The sequence below is a fragment of the Anomaloglossus baeobatrachus genome, chromosome 3, assembly GCF_048569485.1.
Source record: "Anomaloglossus baeobatrachus isolate aAnoBae1 chromosome 3, aAnoBae1.hap1, whole genome shotgun sequence".
Classification (NCBI taxonomy): Eukaryota; Metazoa; Chordata; class Amphibia; order Anura; family Aromobatidae; genus Anomaloglossus; species Anomaloglossus baeobatrachus.
In genome coordinates this window covers 589,091,059-589,114,064 of record NC_134355.1, presented here as the reverse complement: position 1 = coordinate 589,114,064, position 23,006 = coordinate 589,091,059, and the positions used below count along the sequence as shown (strand labels likewise).

The window sequence follows — 23,006 nt, the reverse complement described above, 5'->3', positions numbered from 1 at the left end:
AACGACATGGAAGGGAGAGCTGGAGGAGGACTCACTGACGTGGTGGTTGTGGGAGAATTCAGCCCAGGGAAGAAGAGCGGACCAGTCGTCGTGATGGGCGTTAACATAGTGACGTAAGAAAGAGGTCAAGATTTGATTGACCCTCTCTACCTGGCCATTAGACTGAGGATGGTATGCAGATGAAAAGTCCAGAGTCACTCCCAGATGTTTACAGAGAGCCCTCCAGAAGCGGGAGGTGAACTGAGTTCCTCTGTCGGATACGATGTGTAATGGAAAGCCATGCAAGCGGAAGATGTGTTGTATATAGGCGTCCGCGAGTTCCTGAGCAGAGGGCAGTCCAGCCATAGGGACGAAATGGGCCATTTTAGAGAACCGATCCACCACGACCCATATGACTGTGTGTCCGGAGGACAATGGCAAGTCCGTAATAAAGTCCATTGCTATGTGTTGCCATGGAACTGACGGTATCGGCAGAGGCAGAAGACGGCCATATGGGAGGTGTTTGGGCGTCTTGTTCCTGGCACAAGAGGTACAGGCGGATACAAAAGCAGCGACGTCCGTGCGAAGGGATGGCCACCAGTAATGACGTACAATCGCACCCCATGTCTTTTTCTGACCAGCATGACCGGCTGTTTTCGAGGCATGTCCCCAGTGTAACACTTTTTCCCTGTCTACCTCGGAGACATAGGTCTTCCCAGGCGGTATCTGGGCCAGGGTGACAGGGGCCACCGGAATGATTTTACTAGGACAAATGATGGGTTGGGTAGTCTCTTCCTCCTGCTCCATGGGCATGAAAGACCTGGACAAGGCATCAGCACGTACATTCTTGTCCGCGGGTCGGAAGTGAAGCTGGAAATCAAACCTGGCAAAGAATAGGGACCACCTGGCTTGCCGTGGGTTCAGTCGCTGAGCGGACCGCAGGTATTCCAAGTTCTTGTGGTCCGTGTAAATAATCACGGGGTACACTGCCCCTTCCAGGAGGTAGCGCCATTCTTCCAAAGCCAGTTTGACTGCCAAGAGCTCTCGGTCACCGATGGTGTAGTTGCGTTCAGGCGCTGAGAAGCCCTTGGAGAAGAATCCGCAAGTCACCATCTTCCCGGAGGAGGACTTTTGCATGAGCACTGCTCCGGCTCCTGAGGAGGAGGCATCCACCTCCAAGGTGAACTGGCGGTTTAACTCCGGACGGTGAAGTACAGGAGAGGAGGCAAATGCCCGCTTCAGAGAGCTAAACGTGGCGTCAGCCGCAGGTGACCAGTCCTTTGGATTAGCCTCCTTCTTAGTCAGGGCGGAGAGAGGAGCAGTCAAGGCAGAGAAGTGAGGTATAAACTGGCGGTAGTAGTTGGCGAATCCCAGGAAGCGTTGGATTGCCTTCAGTCCAGAAGGAGGAGGCCAGTTGAGAATGGCGGAGACCTTCTTGGGATCCATCTGCAGTCCGGTATCAGAGATGATGTACCCCAGGAAGGGGAGAGAAGACTGCTCAAAGACACACTTCTCATACTTTGCGTACAGACGATTCTCTCTCAGTCTTTGTAGAACCAGCTGTACGTTTTCTCTGTGGGTTTGGAGGTCCGGAGAGAAGACAAGGATGTCATCTAGATACACTACCACACAGATGTAGAGAAGGTCCCGGAACACGTCGTTCACCAGTTCTTGAAAGACAGCAGGAGCGTTACACAGGCCGAAGGGCATCACGCAGTATTCATAATGTCCATCGCGCGTATTGAACGCGGTTTTCCATTCGTCACCAGAGCGGATGCGGACCAGATTGTAAGCACCCCGAAGATCCAGCTTGGTGAACACACGAGCTCCTCTAAGCCGGTCAAACAATTCGGGAATGAGCGGCAGTGGGTACTTGTTTTTTACGGTGATTTGATTCAAACCCCGGTAGTCTATGCATGGGCGTAAGTCGCCCTCTTTCTTCTTGACAAAGAAGAAACCTGCTCCAGCAGGAGAGGAGGATCTCCGAATGAACCCCCTTGCCAGGCTCTCTGAGATGTAAGCAGACATGGCCCTTGTTTCGGCTGGAGATAAAGGATATATCCGTCCTCGTGGTGGTGTTGTTCCTGGGAGCAGGTCGATGGCACAATCGTATGGACGATGTGGCGGCAGTACCTCGGATTCCTTTTTATCAAAAACATCTGCAAAGGACCAATAGGCCGAGGGCAGCCCCGGTAGGTTCTCTGGAACCGGAGGTCGTCGGATGGGTTGTATGGACTTTAGGCACCTCTCATGACACGAAGAGCCCCATCGGGTGATTTCGCCAGTGCCCCAACTGACTGATGGTTCGTGTGTCCGCAACCATGGAAGTCCCAGCAGGATCTGGTGGGACATGTGTGGGAGGACGTAGAAAGCGATGTTCTCGGTGTGAAGGGCACCGATACGCAGTTCGACCGGCCTGGTGATCCAGGAGATGGTGTCAGAGAGGGGTCTCCCATCCACCGAGGCAATCACTAGGGGCTTGTCGAGTGGAATAACAGGCACCCGGTACTTGTCCACCGTGGTCTGCTGGATGAAATTGCCTGCTGCCCCGGAATCGAGGTAGGCATCAGCCGTGAGCCGCGTCTCTCCTGTTGTCACTTGCACTGTCCATGTAACCGGGTCAGAGAGAGTCCCAGCACCTAGGGTGGCCTCTCCTACCAACCCTAGGCTTTGGAGTTTCCTGGCCTCTCTGGACAGGAGCGTAGCAGGTGTGTGCCCTCACCGCAGTAAAAGCAGAGACCCTTGGCGAGCCGCTCTGCTCGACGTTGTTCAGACTGACGCACTCGGTCGATCTGCATGGGCTCGTGGACGGGAGCCCCAGCTGTCGATGACTGAAGTACGGAGGGTTTCTGCGGAGGAGGGGAATGCCGTACCGGACGTCTCTCACGGGACGCTTCCTTGGATCGCTCCTGAAAGCGAATGTCCACTCGAGTCGCTAGGGCAATCAGGGCATCTAGGGTGGTCGGTACGTCACGACCCGCCAGCTCGTCTTTAATTCGCCCTGAGAGTCCTTCCCAGAAGGCGGCGGTTAGGGCCTCGTTGTTCCACCCTAGTTCTGAGGCCAGGGTGCGAAACCGGATCGCGTATTGACCCACCGTCAGAGTCCCCTGACGTAAGCGGAGAAGAGACGAAGCAGACGCGGAGGCGCGTCCGGGCTCATCGAAGGTGCCACGGAATGCCTGCAGGAAGTCCTGGATGTTCGTGGTCACAGGATCCCCCTTCTCCCACAAGGGGTTCATCCACGCCAGTGCCTCACCCTCTAGATGGGACATGATGAAGGCGACCTTGGCTTGGTCGGAGGCAAACAAATGCGGCAGCTGCGTGAAATGGAGGGAGCATTGGTTTAAGAATCCCCTGCAGGTCTTGGGGTCTCCGGCGTACCGGGGTGGTGAAGCCAACCGAAGTCTGGTGGTATCTGAAGAAGTCGCCACAGGAGCTGGAGCCGTGGCTTGACTAGTGGAAGCCCGGGATGTTGAAGTCGTAACTGCCGCTTGTAGCGTGTTCAGGCGGGCGTCCACAGAAGACATGAATTGCAGCATGCGGGTCTGAGTCTCACGCTGGCGTTGGAGTTCCTCCTGTACGGCTGCTAGTGCTGCAGCGGGATCCATGGCCTGATCTTACTGTCACGGCCAGGTGGACGGGCAGACCCAGGAGGTGGATCCACTGGGCCGAACTCCTAGATGGTAGTAAAGAGTCCGGAGCACTATAAACAGCAGAACAGTCCGTGCACACGAGTATAGCGGAGAAGTCCCTGGGACCACGGAGTCACGGGTGGTAGTCCGGGTGACGCAGCTCTGGTTCGGAAGCCGAGATGATGTCAGGCGGGGTCCGGAACCTTTGGAGCGAGGTGATGAGTCACCGCAGGGATCCGGGATGGTGCGGACTGTCAGGATGGCAGATGGACAGCGTTCGGGGTTCGGGATACGGCAGGACTGGATGGCGAGGCAGGCACGGCTCTACGAGAGAGATAGGTAAGTACATGCACAGAAACACCAGGAGACCTGACTCCTAGCTTAGGAAACACGAAGATCAGGCCCCGCCCCCTTGGACAATAACCCCCTTTATACCCTGTACCTGTTTAGCCTCATTTCCTGTTAATGGACGCTGGCCCTTTAAGAAAGGGTCAGTGACCGCGCGCGCGCCCTAATGCGCATGCGCGCCGCCCGGGTGCCAGAAGCCAGGGAAGGAGGCTGCGAGGAGGACGCAGGGGAGCCGGCCAGGGCCTGGGAAGCCGTCGGGCGCCGGGATCGGGGACCAGGGGGCCTGGGAAGGACGGGCACCGGAGGCTGGAGAGCGGGGAGCGTGGCAGGTGAGCCGGGGAGCGGGGGTGAGGACCCGGGGAGCGAAACCGAGGACCCGGGGAGCGTGACACATAGTCTGTCGGTCAGTCTCCCCCCTCTCTCATACTTACCGTTCCCCGATCACTGCCGTGGCGCTGCACAGCTGTTCACTAAACTCCAGCGGCTTTTCCTCTTTTGAAAAAGCCGGCCGCTCATTAATCAATCTTATTCCCTGCTTTCCTGCTTTTCGGCGCCTATGATTGGTTGCAGTGAGACACGCCCCCACGCTGAGTGACAGGTATCTCACTGCACCCAAACACAGCAGCCGGTGGGTGTGTCTATACTGTGCAGTGAAATAAATAATTAAATAATTAAAAAAAACGGCGTGTGGTCCCCCCAATTTTAATACCAGCCAGATAAAGCCATACGGCTGAAGGCTGGTATTCTCAGGATGGGGAGCTCCACGTAATGGGGAGCCCCCCAGCCTAACAATATCAGTCAGCAGCCGCCCAGAATTGCCGCATGCATTATATGCGACAGTTCTGGGACTGTACCCGGCTCTTCACGATTTACCCTAGTGCGTTGGCAAATCGGGGTAATAAGGAGTTAATGGCAGCCCATAGCTGCCACTAAATCCTAGATTAATCATGTCAGGTGTCTCCCCGAGATACCTTCCATGATTAATCTGTAAATTACAGTTAAAAAACACACACACCCGAAAAATCCTTTATTAGAAATAAAAAACACTAACAAAGTCCCTCATCATCAATTTATTAACCCCGACAAACCCTCCATGTCCGGCGTAATCCACAGTCCTCCAGCGTCGCATCCAGCTGTGCTGCATGCAGGTGACAGGAGCTGCAGAATACACCGCCGCTCCTGTCAGCTTCACACAGCAACTGAAGACAGATGCGCGATCAGCTGAGCTGTCACTGAGGTTACCTGGATCCAGCGGTGGATGCAGCGGTGGCCGCGGGTAACTTCAGTGACAGCTCAGCTGATCGCGCTACTCACTGCCGCTCCGGTCAGCTCCACGCAGCAACTGAGGTGAGTAGCGTGATCAGCTGAGCTGTCACTGAGGTTAATCGCAGCCACCGCTGGATACAGCGGTGGCTGTGAGTTACCTGACTGACAGCAGCTGATCGCGCTACTCACCTCAGTTGCTGTGTGAAGCTGACAGGAGCGGCGGTGTATTCTGCAGCTCCTGTCACCTGCATGCAGCAGAGCTGGACGCGACGCTGGAGGTTCGTGGATTACGCCGGACATGGAGGGCTTTGTCGGGGTTAATAAATTGGTGATGAGGGACTTTGTTATTGTTTTTTATTTCTAATAAAGGATTTTTCGGGTGTGTCACTCAGCGTGGGGGCGTGTCTCACTGCAACCAATGATAGGCACCTGTGGGCGGGGAAAGCAGGGAATATGAGATGGCTGTGTGCAGAGCACAGCGCGCCCGCCGGTATAAAGGCTCGGTCACGCTGTGCGGGCCGGCCAATTACTCCAATTCCACAACTAACAGGGCTGTGGCATTGCAGTGGTGTGCCAGCCAATCCCTGCATGAGGGCTGGCTCGCAAAAGAGCGCCAACATGCAGGGATGAAGACCACGAGTACAGTACGAGTATCGCGAAATTACTCGGTACCCACCGAGTACAGTGATACTCGTGCGAGTACCGAGTAGTGACAAGCATACTCGCTCATCACTAGTTTTAATGTGTTTCAGTGGTTGTCATATAACACAAGTTTGTTCACGGTTATTTGACTGCATTTTTGCATTTGTATGTGTTTTGTACCAATAACATTATATATATTGTTTTACTATAAATTGATTCTTTGGTGATCTTACACCCCCCCCCCCCCCATTATTTGGCACTTCTTTTTCTTCTTTGCTACTAATTACTGTCTTAAGCGCCAGGGTTAATCCTGGGAGATTTCTCATAAGTCTCATAATATGGAAGAGTGCAACGTATAAAAATCTTTTTGCACTCAGACTAATGTTATTCAATGATGCAGGTCAGATCTGTGATTTTGTCTTTTCCATGAAAAATTATACTTGTATTTATCAAATGAGTTGCAGAATGAATAGAAAATATAGTCCAGACATTGACGAGGTTAGAAATAATTATTTCAAGTAAAAATCATTTTCTCCTTCACACTTTGCTTTCGTCACAGAATGCTCCTTTGCAGCTATTCCAGCTTTGCAGACCTTTGGCATTCTAGCTGTTTATTTGATGAGGTAATTTGGAGATATTTCCCCCCCATGCTTCCTCCCTCCCACAAGTTGGATTGTGTCACGCTCCCCGGGTCCTCGGCTCCCCTCCCCGGGTCCTCTGCTCCGCTCCCCGGGTCCTCAGCTCCGCTCCCCGGCTCACCTGCCCTGCTCCCCGCTCTCCAACCTCCGGTGCCCGTCCTTCCCAGGCCCCCTGGTCTCCGCTCCCGGCGCCCGACGGCTTCCCAGGTCCTGGCCTGCTCCCCTGCGTCCTCCTCTCAGCTTCCTTCCCTGGCTTCTGGCACCCGCGCCGCGCGCATGCACATTAGGGCGCGCGCGCGGTCACTGACCCTTTCTTAAAGGGCCAGTGTCAAATTACAGGAAATGATGCACATAGGTACAGGGTATATAGGGGGTTAATGTCCAAGGGAGCGGGGCCTGTTCTTCGTGTTTTCCCAAGCTAGGAGTCAGGTCTCCTTGTATTTCGTGAGATACTTACCTCTCTATCTTCTAGAGCCGATCCTGCATCGCCATCAGGTTCTGCGGTACCTCGAACCCCGAACGCTGTCCATCTGCCATCCTGACAGTCCGTACCATCTCGGATCCCTGCGGTGACCCGTCCATCTGGCCCTAACAGTAAGAACAGGCCATGGATCCCGCCGAAGCACTAGCGGCCTTGCATGAGGAACTCCAACGCCAGCGTGAAGTTCAGACCCGCATGCTGAACTTTATGACTTCCGTGGACACCCGCCACACATAGTGTCCGACAGAGGAACTCAGTTCACCTCCCGCTTCTGGAGGGCTCTCTGCAAACATCTGGGAGTGACTCCAGACTTTTCATCTGCCTACCATCCTCAGTCTAATGGCCAAGTGGAGAGGGTCAATCAGATATTGACCTCTTTCTTACGTCACTACGTGAACGCCCATCATGACGATTGGTCCACGCTTCTCCCTTGGGCAGAATTCTCCCATAATCACCACGTCAGTGAGTCCTCCTCCAGTTCTCCCTTCCATGTCGTCTACGGACTTCAGCCGTCTGTCCCATTGCCTGTATCCTCGTCCTCGGACATCCCTGCTGCTGATGCAGTACTCCGTGACTTTACTACCATTTGGGACTCAGTTAAGGCGTCCCTTGCACGGGCAACCCTGCGGATGAAGAGACACGCGGACAAGAGACGCCTAGATCCTCCGTGTTTCTCTCCGGGAGATCTCGTCTGGCTTGCTTCCAAGTACATCCGACTGAAGATACCATCCTACAAGCTGGGACCTCGCTACATCGGGCCGTTTAAAGTCCTCGGCAAGATCAATGAGGTTTCCTACAAACTACATCTCCCGGCCACAATGAGAATACCCAACTCCTTCCACGTCTCTCTGCTCAAGCCGGTTGTCCTTGGTCCCTTCTCCGCTGCCGCCAGTCCGGCTCCTCCTCCTATTGCTGAGGACGACATCTATGCGGTAAGGGATATCGTGGCCATGAAGACCGTACGTGGTCGGCAGTTCTTCCTGGTGGACTGGGAGGGGTATGGTCCTGAGGATAGGTCCTGGGAGCCCAAGGAGAACGTGGGCACTCCTCTGATCCGTGCCTTCATGTCCCGGTTGCGGGGAGGAGGGCGTGGGGGGGGGTACTGTCACGCTCCCCGGGTCCTCGGCTCCCCTCCCCGGGTCCTCTGCTCCGCTCCCCGGGTCCTCAGCTCCGCTCCCCGCTCTCCAACCTCCGGTGCCCGTCCTTCCCAGGCCCCCTGGTCTCCGCTCCCGGCGCCCGACGGCTTCCCAGGTCCTGGCCGGCTCCCCTGCGTCCTCCTCTCAGCTTCCTTCCCTGGCTTCTGGCACCCGCGCCGCGCGCATGCGCATTAGGGCGCGCGCGCGGTCACTGACCCTTTCTTAAAGGGCCAGTGTCAAATTACAGGAAATGATGCACATAGGTACAGGGTATATAGGGGGTTAATGTCCAAGGGAGCGGGGCCTGTTCTTCGTGTTTTCCCAAGCTAGGAGTCAGGTCTCCTTGTATTTCGTGAGATACTTACCTCTCTATCTTCTAGAGCCGATCCTGCATCGCCATCCGGTTCTGCGGTACCTCGAACCCCGAACGCTGTCCATCTGCCATCCTGACAGTCCGTACCATCTCGGATCCCTGCGGTGACCCGTCATCTCGCTCCAACGGTTCCGGACCCCGCCTGACACCATCACGGCTTCCGAACCTGAGCTCCGTCACCCGGACCACCATCAGTGACCTCGTGGTCCCAGGGACTTCTCCATTTTCTCCCAGTGCACGGACTGTCCTGCTACCTACAGTGCTCCGGCTACCGGACTCCTTTCCCTCATCCGGGAGTTCGGCCCAGTGGATCCACCTCCAGGGTCTACCCGTCCATCTGGCCCTAACAGTAAGAACAGGCCATGGATCCCGCCGAAGCACTAGCGGCCTTGCATGAGGAACTCCAACGCCAGCGTGAAGTTCAGACCCGCATGCTGAACTTTATGACTTCCGTGGACACCCGCCTGACCACGCTACAAGCGGCAGTCACATCTTCAACATCCCGAGCCTCCACTAGTCAAGCCACGACCCCCGCTCCCGTGGCTGCCTCTTCGGATGCTTCCAGACTGCGTTTGGCCACACCACCCCGGTACGCCGGAGATCCCAAGACCTGCAGGGGCTTTATAAACCAATGCTCCCTCCATTTCACGCAGCTGCCACATTTGTTTGCCTCCGACCAAGCCAAGGTCGCCTTCATCATGTCTCACCTAGAGGGCGAGGCACTGGCGTGGATGAACCCCTTGTGGGAGAAGGAGGAACCTATGACCAAGAACCTCCAGGAGTTCCTGCAGGCCTTTCGCAGCACCTTTGACGAACCCGGACGCGCCTCCGCGTCTGCGTCATCACTTCTCCGGTTACGTCAGGGAACACTGACGGTGGGTCAATACGCCATCCGTTTCCGCACCTTGGCTTCAGAACTCGGGTGGAATAACGAGGCCCTAACCACCGCCTTCTGGGAAGGACTATCGGGTCGAATCAAAGATGAGCTGGCTGGACGTGATGTACCGTCCACCCTGGACGCCCTGATTACCCTAGCGACTCGAGTGGACATACGCTTTCAGGAGCGGTCCAAAGAGGTATCCCGTGAGAGACGTCCGGTACGGCATTCCTCTCCTCCACGGAAGCCCGCCGTACTCCAGTCAACGGCCTCTGGTGTCTCCGTCCATGAGCCCATGCAGATCGACCGTGTGCGACAGTCTGAACAACGTCGAGCAGAGCGGCTCGCCAAGGGTCTCTGCTTTTACTGCGAAGAGGGCACACACCTGCTACGCGCCTGTCCAGAGAGGCCGGGAAACTCCAAAGCCTAGGGTTGGTAGGAGAGGCCACCCTAGGTGCTGGGACACTCTCAGACCCAGTCACATGGACTGTGCAAGTAACAACGGGAGAGACGCGGTTTACGGCTGAGGCGTACCTCGATTCTGGGGCAGCAGGCAATTTCATCCAGCAGGCCACGGTGGACAAGTACCAGGTGCCTGTTACTCCACTCGACAAGCCCCTTGTGATTGCCTCTGTGGATGGGAGACCTCTCTCTGACACCATCTCCTGGATCACCAAGCCGCTTGAACTGCGTATCGGTGCTCTGCACACCGAGAACATCGCTCTCTACGTCCTCCCACATATGTCACATCAAATTCTGCTGGGTCTTCCCTGGTTGCGGACACACGAGCCTTCAGTCAGCTGGGGCACTGGTGATATTACTCGATGGGGGCCTTCTTGCCATGAGAGGTGTCTGAAGACCATACAACCCATCCGGCGACCTCCGGTTCCCGAGTCCTTACCGGGACTGCCCTCAGCCTATTGGTCCTTCGTGGACGTCTTTGACAAGAAGGAGTCCGAAGTACTTCCGCCACATCGTCCTTACGATTGTGCCATTGACCTGCTCCCGGGAACTACACCACCTCGAGGACGGATATATCCACTGTCTCCAGCCGAAACAAGGGCCATGTCTACGTACATCACAGAGAGCCTGGCTAAGGGATTCATCCGGAGATCCTCCTCTCCTGCTGGAGCAGGCTTCTTCTTCGTAAAGAAGAAAGAGGGTGACCTACGCCCATGTATAGACTACCGGGGATTGAACCTAATCACCGTGAAAAACAAGTACCCCCTGCCGCTCATCAACGAATTGTTTGATCGGCTCAAAGGAGCTCGTGTGTTCACCAAGTTGGATCTTCGGGGTGCCTACAACCTGGTCCGTATCCGCTCAGGGGATGAATGGAAGACCGCGTTCAACACTCGCGATGGGCACTATGAATACTGCGTGATGCCCTTCGGCCTGTGTAACGCACCAGCTGTCTTCCAAGAATTAGTGAATGATGTGTTTCGGGACCTTCTCTACGTCTGTGTGGTGGTATATCTGGACGACATCCTTGTCTTCTCTCCGGACCTCCAGACCCACCGAGAGAACGTGCAACTGGTTCTACAACGACTGAGAGAGAATCGTCTGTACGCCAAGTACGAGAAGTGCGTCTTCGAACAGTCTTCTCTCCCCTTCCTGGGGTACCTCATCACCGATACCGGACTGCAGATGGATCCCAAGAAGGTCTCCTCCATTCTCAACTGGCCTCCTCCTTCTGGACTGAAGGCAATCCAACGCTTTCTCGGATTCGCTAACAATTACCGCCAGTTCATTCCTCACTTCTCGGCTCTGACTGCTCCTCTCTCCGCTTTGACCAAGAAGGGGGCTAATCCAAAGGACTGGTCACCTGCGGCCGACGCCGCGTTTGGCGCTCTAAAGCGAGCCTTTGCCTCCTCTCCTGTACTCCACCGTCCAGAGTTAAACCGCCAGTTCACCTTGGAGGTGGATGCCTCCTCCTCGGGAGCCGGAGCAGTGCTCATGCAGAAGTCCTCCTCCGGGAAGATGGTGACGTGCGGTTTCTTCTCCAAGAGCTTCTCCGCGCCTGAACGCAATTACACCATCGGTGACCGAGAGCTATTGGTGGTCAAACTGGCTCTGGAGGAATGGCGCTATCTTCTGGAAGGAGCAGTGTACCCTGTCATTGTTTACACGGACCACAAAAACCTGGAATACCTGCGGACTGCTCAGCGACTGAACCCACGGCAAGCCAGGTGGTCCTTGTTCTTTGCCCGGTTCGACTTCCAGCTTCATTTCCGACCCGCAAACAAGAATGTACGCGCTGATGCCTTGTCTAGGTCTTTCGTGCCCATGGAACAGGAGGAAGAGACATCTCAACCCATCATCTGTCCAAGCAAGATTATTCCGGTGGCTCCTGTCACCCTGGCCCAGATACCGCCCGGGAAGACCTATGTCTCTGAGACTGACAGGCAAAAAGTGTTACACTGGGGCCATGCCTCGAAAATAGCCGGTCATGCAGGTCAGAAGAAAACATGGAGCGCTATTGTACGTCATTACTGGTGGCCATCCATGCGCACAGACGTCGCCTCTTTTGTCTCTGCCTGCTCCTCCTGTGCCAGGAACAAGACACCCAAACACCTGCCATACGGCCGTCTTCTGCCTCTGCCCATACCCTCAGTTCCCTGGCAGCACATAGCGATGGACTTTATTACGGACTTGCCATTGTCCTCCGGACACACAGTCATATGGGTCGTGGTGGATCGATTCTCTAAAATGGCCCATTTCGTTCCTATGGCTGGACTGCCCTCTGCTCAGGAACTCGCGGACGCCTATATACATCACATCTTCCGCTTGCATGGCTTTCCATCACACATAGTGTCCGACAGAGGAACTCAGTTCACCTCCCGCTTCTGGAGGGCTCTCTGCAAACATCTGGGAGTGACTCCAGACTTTTCATCTGCCTACCATCCTCAGTCTAATGGCCAAGTGGAGAGGGTCAATCAGATATTGACCTCTTTCTTACGTCACTACGTGAACGCCCATCATGACGATTGGTCCACGCTTCTCCCTTGGGCAGAATTCTCCCATAATCACCACGTCAGTGAGTCCTCCTCCAGTTCTCCCTTCCATGTCGTCTACGGACTTCAGCCGTCTGTCCCATTGCCTGTATCCTCGTCCTCGGACATCCCTGCTGCTGATGCAGTACTCCGTGACTTTACTACCATTTGGGACTCAGTTAAGGCGTCCCTTGCACGGGCAACCCTGCGGATGAAGAGACACGCGGACAAGAGACGCCTAGATCCTCCGTGTTTCTCTCCGGGAGATCTCGTCTGGCTTGCTTCCAAGTACATCCGACTGAAGATACCATCCTCCAAGCTGGGACCTCGCTACATCGGGCCGTTTAAAGTCCTCGGCAAGATCAATGAGGTTTCCTACAAACTACATCTCCCGGCCACAATGAGAATACCCAACTCCTTCCACGTCTCTCTGCTCAAGCCGGTTGTCCTTGGTCCCTTCTCCGCTGCCGCCAGTCCGGCTCCTCCTCCTATTGCTGAGGACGACATCTATGCGGTAAGGGATATCGTGGCCATGAAGACCGTACGTGGTCGGCAGTTCTTCCTGGTGGACTGGGAGGGGTATGGTCCTGAGGATAGGTCCTGGGAGCCCAAGGAGAACGTGGGCACTCCTCTGATCCGTGCCTTCATGTCCCGGTTGCGGGGAGGGGGGCGTGGGGGGGGGGGGTACTGTCACGCTCCCCGGGTCCTCGGCTCCCCTCCCCGGGTCCTCTGCTCCGCTCCCCGGGTCCTCAGCTCCGCTCCCCGGCTCACCTGCCCTGCTCCCCGCTCTCCAACCTCCGGTGCCCGTCCTTCCCAGGCCCCCTGGTCTCCGCTCCCGGCGCCCGACGGCTTCCCAGGTCCTGGCCGGCTCCCCTGCGTCCTCCTCTCAGCTTCCTTCCCTGGCTTCTGGCACCCGCGCCGCGCGCATGCGCATTAGGGCGCGCGCGCGGTCACTGACCCTTTCTTAAAGGGCCAGTGTCAAATTACAGGAAATGATGCACATAGGTACCGGGTATATAGGGGGTTAATGTCCAAGGGAGCGGGGCCTGTTCTTCGTGTTTTCCCAAGCTAGGAGTCAGGTCTCCTTGTATTTCGTGAGATACTTACCTCTCTATCTTCTAGAGCCGATCCTGCATCGCCATCCGGTTCTGTGGTACCTCGAACCCCGAACGCTGTCCATCTGCCATCCTGACAGTCCGTACCATCTCGGATCCCTGCGGTGACCCGTCATCTCGCTCCAACGGTTCCGGACCCCGCCTGACACCATCACGGCTTCCGAACCTGAGCTCCGTCACCCGGACCACCATCAGTGACCTCGTGGTCCCAGGGACTTCTCCATTTTCTCCCAGTGCACGGACTGTCCTGCTACCTACAGTGCTCCGGCTACCGGACTCCTTTCCCTCATCCGGGAGTTCGGCCCAGTGGATCCACTTCCAGGGTCTACCCGTCCATCTGGCCCTAACAGATTGGCTTGATGGGCAATTTTTGCGTACCATACAGTCAAGTTGCTCCCATAACAGCTCAATAGGGTTGAGATCTGGTGACTGGGCTGGCCACTCCATTACAGATAGAATACCAGCTGCCTGCTTCTTCCCTAAATAGTTCATGCATAATTTGGAGGTGTGCTTTGGGTCATTGTCCTGTTGTAGGATGAAAGTGGCTCCAATCAAGCGCTGTCCACAGGGCATGGCATGGCGTTGCAAAATGAAGTGATAGCCTTCCTTATTCAAAATCCCTTTTACCTTGTACAAATCTCCCATTTACCAGCACCAAAGCAACCCCAGACCATCACATTACCTCCACCATGCTTGACAGATGGCGTCAGGCACTCTTCCAGCATTTTTTCAGTAGTTCTGCGTCTCACAAATGTTCTTCTGTGTGATCCTAACACCTCAAACTTCGATTTTTCTGTCCATAACATTTTTGTTTCTAATCTTCCTCTGTCCAATGTCTGTGTTCTTTTGCCCATATTAATCTTTTCCTTTTATTAGCCAGTCTCCGATATGGCTTTTTCTTTGCCACTCTGCCCTGAAGGCCAGCATCCCGGAGTCGCCTCCTCACTGTAGACATTGACACTGGTGTTTTGCGAGTACAATTTAATGAAGCTGCCAGTTGAGGACCTGTGAGGTGTCGATTTCTCAACCTAGAGACTCTAATGTACTTGTCTTGTTGCTCAGTTTTGCAGCGGGGCCTCCCAGATGCATATAATATTATATGCATCTATAATACACATATGAGCTCAATGCAAAAATGTTCAGTTTTTCAGATTTTTCTCTTTATAGGTATATTTTTGAGTAAAATGTAAGTTGTTCTTTTATTCTAAAAACTACTGACAAAGTCTCCGAATTTCCAAGCAATAAATTTTGTATTTATTTTCTGAAAATGAGGATTGGTCAAAATAACAAAAAAAATTGCATTGCTTTCGGACCTCAAATAATGCGAAGAAAGCAAGTTCATAATTATTTAGAAACAACAATACTAATAATGTTTTACCTCAGGAAGAGGTCAGAAATCAATATTTTGTGGAGTAACCATGATTTTTAATCACAGCTTTCATGCATCTTGGCATGCTTTCCACCAGTCTTCACACTGCTTTTGGGTGACCTTATGCCACTCCTGGCCGGTAGAATCTTATGTACTCTGCTAGAATTCAACGGACAGTGGAATCGACATGTAGAGAAGCTGATTTTTATAAAACTGTGCAGTGGTCTCCTAATTTTTGCCAGAGCATTATATATACATACACACAAATGACACACCCCACCAGGGCCTGGGGGCACTCGTTACCGGGACAGTTCTGTCCTAGGAGAACACAATGGCAAGGCTTCGGCTCCGTGACCCAAGCGGTGTCGTTAATTAAATGGGGAAATATTATTTACAAGGGGAGAAGAGTACGGTATGTGATGCCACCTGTGGTATGTAGCAAGATATGTGTAGCCGCTGCTATTCAGTTCCCTTCTGATCGGTGGTGATGCAGCTGAATTGGCATAGGTCTCCACAGGTAGAGCTGGGCCTCAGTGCTGTCGATGATGGGAGATAGTCTATGGTGTTGAGATGAAATAGCAGGGTGCAGGGCTGGAGGCACAGGCAATAACAGGGCAACACAGGAATGCAGTCAAAAGGTCTTTATTCACAGTTAATAGTTCCAGGTTACTTCTCAGAGGTTGCCCTCGGAGTGCGGAGTCCTGCTGTGATGGGCCCCAGCCGATCCCCAGATAGTTCGGAGGCACACCCTTCTGTGTTCCTTCCCTGGTCGTCTTCCTGCATTGACCTCTTCCACCTGCCCTGCGCATCGCACACAGAGCCCTGAGCCAGTGTCTGTGGATCGCTTTTGGTGGGTGGCTTTCTTGCCTTGTCCCTTGATCCTATGTGGTCCCCTTTTCACTGGATGTGTGTGAAGTCCCCAGTTCCCACATTGAGCAGCATCCTCTCTGGGCAGCAATGCTTTTCAGCTGTATGTGCCCTTCCGACGCACGTCCAGTTGAAGCAAGGCAGGGGCTGGAGCCAGCAAGCCCGTCCACCACCCCCAGCGATCTTCAGCTGACGTAGCACTTACCTTCTTTCCCTGCTGGCTGCCGTGTCCTCGTCACCTCCAAATTACCTCTAGCAGCAGTATGATGATGTCGCACAGTGATGATCTCATCACACTGCTGCACGTTGGGCAGCGGGATGATGCACCGATGCCCTGCTCCAGTCACCGTGCCTCCCACCTTTTGGATAATTTGCGTTCAATGCCCTAGAAGGGCTTTGCATGGAAATCAGCCATGTGTGCTGTGGTTGAAGCAACACTAATGGGTCCTTCTCCTGCTTTTGTGACTGGAGCCCGGTGAACGGGGGTGTCCAGCCTGGGGCTTAATAAAGCTAAGTAATTACCCCGGGCCCGGGCCCGGCCGGGCCCTCCTCTTCACCGGGCCTCATACAACAGTCATGGTTGTCATACCCTGACGGCGGCCCTGAGCCTAATATGTATATACTGAAAAGTACTGATATATAATTTATATGTGCTGAATATATTGCAAATACTACTGCAATTGTCACTATTAGTAATGAGTGAGTGTGCTCACCACTGCTCCTTACTCTATCAAGCATCGGGATGTTTGGGTGCAACTACAGTACCAAGTATAATGGAAGTCAATGGGAAACTCCATTCTTAAAAACTGGTGTTTGATGGAGTAATGAATAGTTGGGAACATGCTCACTTCTCACCAGTTCACTATCTTTTTTTTCATTTAATAGTATAGATGTCATGTATGAAAACTGTAAATCACTTTTTATCTAACACTTATGACTTTTACTCCTGAAAGTACCATGTCGCCTCTTTCTAATATGTCACCCATCTGTTGTGAGCTAAAGTTTATCGTGGGCAAAGGAGACGCTGGGACGGAGTATAGTAAGTAATGGCTGATCTATCATTAACACGGTCGTGTTGCGCCCTGGAAAACCAGGTACTTACACATAGAAGCCCCCACATACCAACAGTCCCACAAAGGGTTACAGCAGCCAACCTGAAACCCTAGTCACCCCCCTCAGGGCAAGACAGGCACACCAGTGGGTGAGACCAGGCGGTTAGGAAACACCCACCTAGGGTTCTAGACAGCCCGGGGCAGGAAAACAACCAGTTTCAGATAAGTTTTTAGCTGAAGTTCAAGTGCTGAGTGGAGGTGAAACTGACAGGTGCCAGGGTCGGAGCCCTGACACCTTGGCTAGGTGGCAGACGGTAGCCAGAGTCGGCAGTAGACGGGAAGACGGCTTTGGGGATTCAGAGTGGACCGGGACAGGGTTGTAGCCCGCCGTTACAGACATCGGAGAACCGACCGGAAACCGTACGCACAGAGGGGTACTTGGCTCCTGAAGCCGGGACCAGCACCTACGGCCTAGCTAATTAACCAATTGAGGGCAGGATTATAGGTCCTGTCCCAACCTAAGTCCTGAAAAGTAGACAACCACCCACAGAGAGGGATAAGGCAATCGCCAGGGCCCATAGATCCCACGGGTCAGTGTCAGACGGGCACGGCTCCCAACCAAAGGACCGGGAGTGGACTCCTGTGTTTTACACCAGGCAGTCCCATCTTCAAAACAGTGCAGAGGAGAGAGACTTTTGACTACCAAACCCGGGTGTGGGATCAGATGCACCCGTCTGCGGCAGCCGGACACCATCACTTTGGTTTACCACAGGACTTGTGTGCTGAGTAACTTCCCCGGCCTGGCCAGGTGCGCCGGCCCCTGCATTCCCAATCCTCAGCATAAAGACACTGGGCCCCGGGGCATCCATCCCTACTCACGGAGGGGTTAACATCTAGCTGCCATCACATCTCCCCGGGTCTCCCATAACCGCAGCGGTGGTGCCAAACTTCACCACACACCGTGGGTGGCGTCACCGACAACCTACAACCAACCCCGTACAAAAACGTCCCCATTTTATTCGGAGAGACCGCGCGACCACTGGTTCCGGAGAACCCCTTGAGCCGTACCGTATCGTAGGTCCGGATCCGAGCAGCGGCGGCTGCTAGCGTGTGGGCGGCACAGTCACACTTCCATTCACTTTTAGATACACACCAGTTTTGGACCGAGCTGCCAAGGGCCCACCAGTAACACTGACTCAGTGGGCCCATGTTTATCTGTATTCCTATGTAATGTTGGACTGGGTAGTTTGAGTGAATGATGAGATGCTTCCTTTTTCTGTTTATGGTGAATAATATAATGGGACCGAATACTGCTCATATTGTGGGATAAGTGGCTCACTCCAGCAAAGGGGCCCACCAGGGAATTCACCTGTTCACCAGTGGGGCAGTCCGTGCCTGCGCACAACCTCTGAAAGCAGGTGCAGCACTCTCCTGTATCTCACTGTAATGTCTTGTGTCTCGTGTTTCAAAGATGAACCACTCCAGAAAGGCACAGGGATGCCAGGCCGCAGTGATGGCGCTTGGTAACATATCAGACCTCTGGTAAACAAGACCCCTCCATGTGTGTCCATGCCTGACAATCTATATCATAGACCTTAGAGCAACATGCAGCCCTCAAATAGCACAAGCAGCCCACCCCTTCCCCTGCACTTTTCTATTATTAGTAGCTACTTCCAAACTACGCCCCTTCTTCCAACACATGTTAACGGTCTGGCAAGCGAAGTCTGTTGTCCATGTGAAGGCACAAAAGGAGAACAATGAGTGTTTATAAAAAATAATAAGAATAATTTAATTTATATAGCACGAACATATTCCGCAGCGCTTTACAATTCAGAGGGGACATGTACCGACAATATCAGACATTACAGAACAAAACAGTTCAACGGATACCAAGAGGAGTGAGGGTCCTGCACACAATCTTACTGTATATGATGTAATGTGAGACGTATCTGCCATATTCATGAACTATGATTAAGGACGACATAGAGTGGTTTATGATTATATCATTACGGACCATTATGGGGAGTCGTCTGAAAGCCCGTCCAAGTCGCTCTTTGTAAACAGCTACAGAATATCGGCAGCAGGGGATTGGTAGAAGTACAGGAAAGGAAATAACAGTGAGTACTGTCCTGGCTTTCCTTCACACTAAGTATACGCCCTTCTATAATGAGAGAGCAGAAAGTAGCTGAACAGAAGTGAAGTGGAAGCCGGTGCTGAAAAACCCTGTGACGTCGCCCAAGGCGCTCAAACTGGCAAAAAATCAGGTACTGAACCCAATGATCTCTTTGAAGCTTCTAGTGAAGTCATGTTCTCTTTAATTCTGATACTGTTCCAACAATGTAATAGTATTTAGCAGCATTAAATTATGTTCAACAGATCTGATGGCTGCTATTAGCATAATAATCAGCCATAAACAACATAATAAATTTAGTATGAAAAATTACATAAGTTACATATTTTGATCATTAAATGTGCACATTTTTATCTTGGCACCTTTTTTTGCATGATAGATTACAGTAATAAGAATATCTTTACATAGCACATACATATGCTGCAGCAATGTACACATAATGGGACGGCGCGGTGGCTAAGGCTACGTGCGCACTGAGCATTTTTTGCGCGTTTTTCGGGTGTATTTTTGTGCGTTTTTAGGCTCAAAACTGCATGACTCTGCTTCCCCAGCAAAGTCTATAACTTTTCATTTTGCTGTCTGCACACAACTTTTTTTTTTGTTTTTTAGCTGTGTTTTTGAGTTAAAAAAAAAATGGACATGTCAATTCTTTACAACGTTTTTCACCCATGCAATGCCTTGGAAAAATGCAGCAAAATGCAGTGATGGAAAACACAGCAAAAAAAGCACCGAAACGCGGTAAAAAACGCATGCATTTTTTTACTGGTGCGTTTTTGCCGCAAGAACGCAGCGTCAAAAAAACGCTGTGTGCACACATAGCCTAAGTGGTTAGCAAATCCCCCAAGGACATCTGCAAGGAGTCAGTGTTCTCTTCATGTTTCCTCCCATACTCCATAGATGTACTCACAGGACATTTTTATTGTGATCCTCAATAGGGAAAATGATGATGATGATGATGATGATGATGATGATGATGATGATGATGATGATGATGATGATGATGATGTCTGTAAAGTGCTGTCTGTGGAATATGGCGGCGCTATATAAGTAAATGAAAATTACAAAGTAACACATAAGGAGAGAGGGTCCTAATTACAAGAGCTTACTGATTAGGATCATATAGGGGTGACCTAAAAAAGTAAGAAAGGCTCGTATTGTATAGTTTAGCCATCTTTAATAAATAAGAGAGACTGATGGCACATCCGGTCTTTCTAATGTGAACAGGTGCAAACTGAATATGAAACCTAGTAACAAAAGGGAGACAGTTGCACAATATAGTTTTTCCAGAGCAGTAATGCATGTCTATATTCTCATATTCATTGTTCCATGTATCTTAGCACTACAGAGTGCAACTGTCTCCTTTTTGTTATCGTAATAAATAAGGTTTGTCAGCTTGTTACCAGCCAGTATATGTCTATGTACAGATATGAACAGCTATGGAGTGTGAGAGGAAGCTGAAGAAAGAAGGGACCATGAGAAAAAAAAATGTTTGCATATATAGACATAGCTATAGATATACAGTGGAACCTTGGTTTAAAGGGTGCTTTACATGCTGCAACATCGCTAGTGTTTGCTAGCGATGTCGAGCGCGATAGCACCCGCCCCCGTCGTACGTGCGACATTTGTTGATCGCTGCCGTAGCGAACATTATCGCTACGGCAGCTTCACACGCACATACCTTGTCAGAGACGTCGCTGTGACCGCCGAACAATCCCTCCCTCAAGGGGGAGGTGCGTCACTGCGGCGTCACTAAGCGGCCGGCCAATAGAAGCGGAGAGGCGGAGACGGGCGGGACGTAACATCCCGCCCACCTCCTTCCTTCCGCATTGCCGGTGGACGCAGGTAAGGAGATGTTCGTCGTTCCTGCGGTGTCACACATAGCGATGTGTGATGCCGCAGGAACAAGGAACAACATCGCTAGTGCCCAAACAACAATATATGGTTTTAGAACAACCTCTCCAAAACCAACGATTTTTACCACTTTTAGATCATTGAAGGTCGCTCGTACGTGTCACACGCTGCGATGTCGCTAACTGCACCGGATGTGCGTCACAAACACCGTGACCCCGACAATATATTGTAAGCGATGTCGCAGCGTGTAAAGCACCCTTAAGAGTAACTTCGTTTGAGAGCATTTTGTAAGACAAGCAAAGCTTTTTAAAAATTTGTAACTTGGTTTAAGAGCAAAGATTTGCAAGAAGAGCAAATATCCACTGCACACACTTGTGCTTTAGTCCTTTCGCGACGCTCTGACCTGCTCTGGAGGTAACTTTCTGGACATATGTACTGTATACATATTGCATATTACAGTATATACTATATAACATGTCTATCAATTAGCATTTGTGAATACAGTATTTTACTTTCTTCTGCTAACCAATACAGCACATTACTTATACTGTAATCCTCCTGTGCAGTATCAATACCCCACATTTGGCTTAGTTCTGCCCTTATTTTGGGGAGAATAGATTTAGGGTGTGTTATTTGTATACTCTAGTACAATAAAGATTTGTCATATTTATACATTCTTTTTTTCTCTATAATGTACCTCCCGCACGCCAACAATTCTATTGTAAGGTAATGTGTAGTTTAATTTTTTGTTTTTTACTACACAGTATTTTGTATTAGTGTACTGTAATAATTTTATATGAATACAGGACATTACTTTGTATTACTGTAATAAGTTTGTATAAATGCAGTAAATATTTTTAGGCTGTGGAACAAATTGTCTGTGCTTCAATTATTTCCTATGGGAAAATTCGCTTTCATATAAGAGTAACTTGGTCTAAGACCAATTATGCTCGTTATCCAAGGTTCCACTGCATATATAAATTTTATATATATATATATAATATATTTTATATATATATATATATATATATATATATATACACACACACACGAGGGGCAATCCAAAAGTAATGATAATCAATAATAAACACAATGAATATATTAAAAAAAAAATAATAATTTTCTACATAGTCTCCTGACAAGTCTATACATTTAGTCCATCTCTTTTCTAAACTTAGAATTCCCTTCGAAAAAAATTTTTGATCTTGACCCTCAAAAAAATCCCCAACAGCGGTTATCACGTCGCTATTGTCGTCAAATTTCTTGCCCCGGAGGTGTTCCTTAAGGCGAGGAAAGAGAAAGAAGTCACTGGGGGCTAGATCTGGCGAATAGGGGGGTGTTCCACCAGTTCAAAGCCCACTTCTTGAATAGTTGCAATGGCAACTGCAGCTTTGTGAACCGGCACGTTATCTTGGTGAAACAGCACTCCAGCCCGCAGTTTGCCGCGCCTTTTCTACTTGATAGCCTCCCGCAATCTTCTTATTTGTTCTGCGTAGTAGGAGCCCGTAATAGTGGCTCCCTTCTCCAAATAGTCCACCATAATAATTCCTTCAGCGTCCCAAAAAACGGACGCCATAACCTTCCCTGCTGAGCTTGACACTTTGAATTTCTTCGACGTCGGTTCGTCGGCTCGTTTCCATGTCATCGATTGTTGTTTAGTTTCGGGATCAAAGTGGTGGATCCAGGTCTTGTCCATGGTCAAAAAACGTGACAAAAAATTCTCCTTGTCTGCTTGGAACTTTTCGAGATTTGATATTGAAATGTCAACTTGTTTCTTCTTTTGCTCGTCAGTTAACATTTTTGGCAACCAACGCGCGGAGACCTTTCTCATATGCAATTCTTTTGCAAGGATTCTTTGAATACTGCCATATGAGATCCCTGTGACCTCAGCTACCTGCCAGATAGTCACTCTTCGATCTGCCAATACAACTTCTTCAACTTTTTTCACGTTTTCTTCATTGAGGGACGTGGATGGGCGTCCTTCACGATGTTCATCTTCCGTCGATGTTCTTCCCAGCTTAAATTCCTTAGCCCAGCGTGCAACTGTGGAATATGGAGGAGAAGAGTCCCCCAATGTTTCCACCAAGTCGCTGTGTATGTCTTTGGTAGTCATTTTTTTCAAGCAGAGGTATTTGATGACAGCTCTGAGCTCTTTTTTTCAATTTTGATGTTCACTCCTCGGCAGTTCATATTCAAATGAATGTAGCTCCCGGGAATCATGGCCTATTTAAGTGGGTTTTTTTTTTCCTGGACTAG

The 23,006-nt window shown here is 51.3% G+C and overlaps 1 protein-coding gene across 2 annotated transcripts in view; it reads left to right on the top strand.

The window, feature by feature from the left end:
- LOC142296907 (alpha-1,4-N-acetylglucosaminyltransferase-like) overlaps window positions 1-23,006 on the top strand; it is a 284,308-nt gene that overhangs the window by 84,507 nt on the left and 176,795 nt on the right. The window contains exon 1 of one of the 2 annotated variants that reach the window (XM_075341019.1): window positions 18,581-19,032. The exons of the other annotated variant lie outside the window; for it this stretch is intronic. The gene's annotated coding sequence lies outside the window, so the exon portion shown is untranslated. Of the gene's footprint in view, window positions 1-18,580; window positions 19,033-23,006 lie in introns of those variants that run through there. 2 annotated transcript variants of the gene reach the window in all.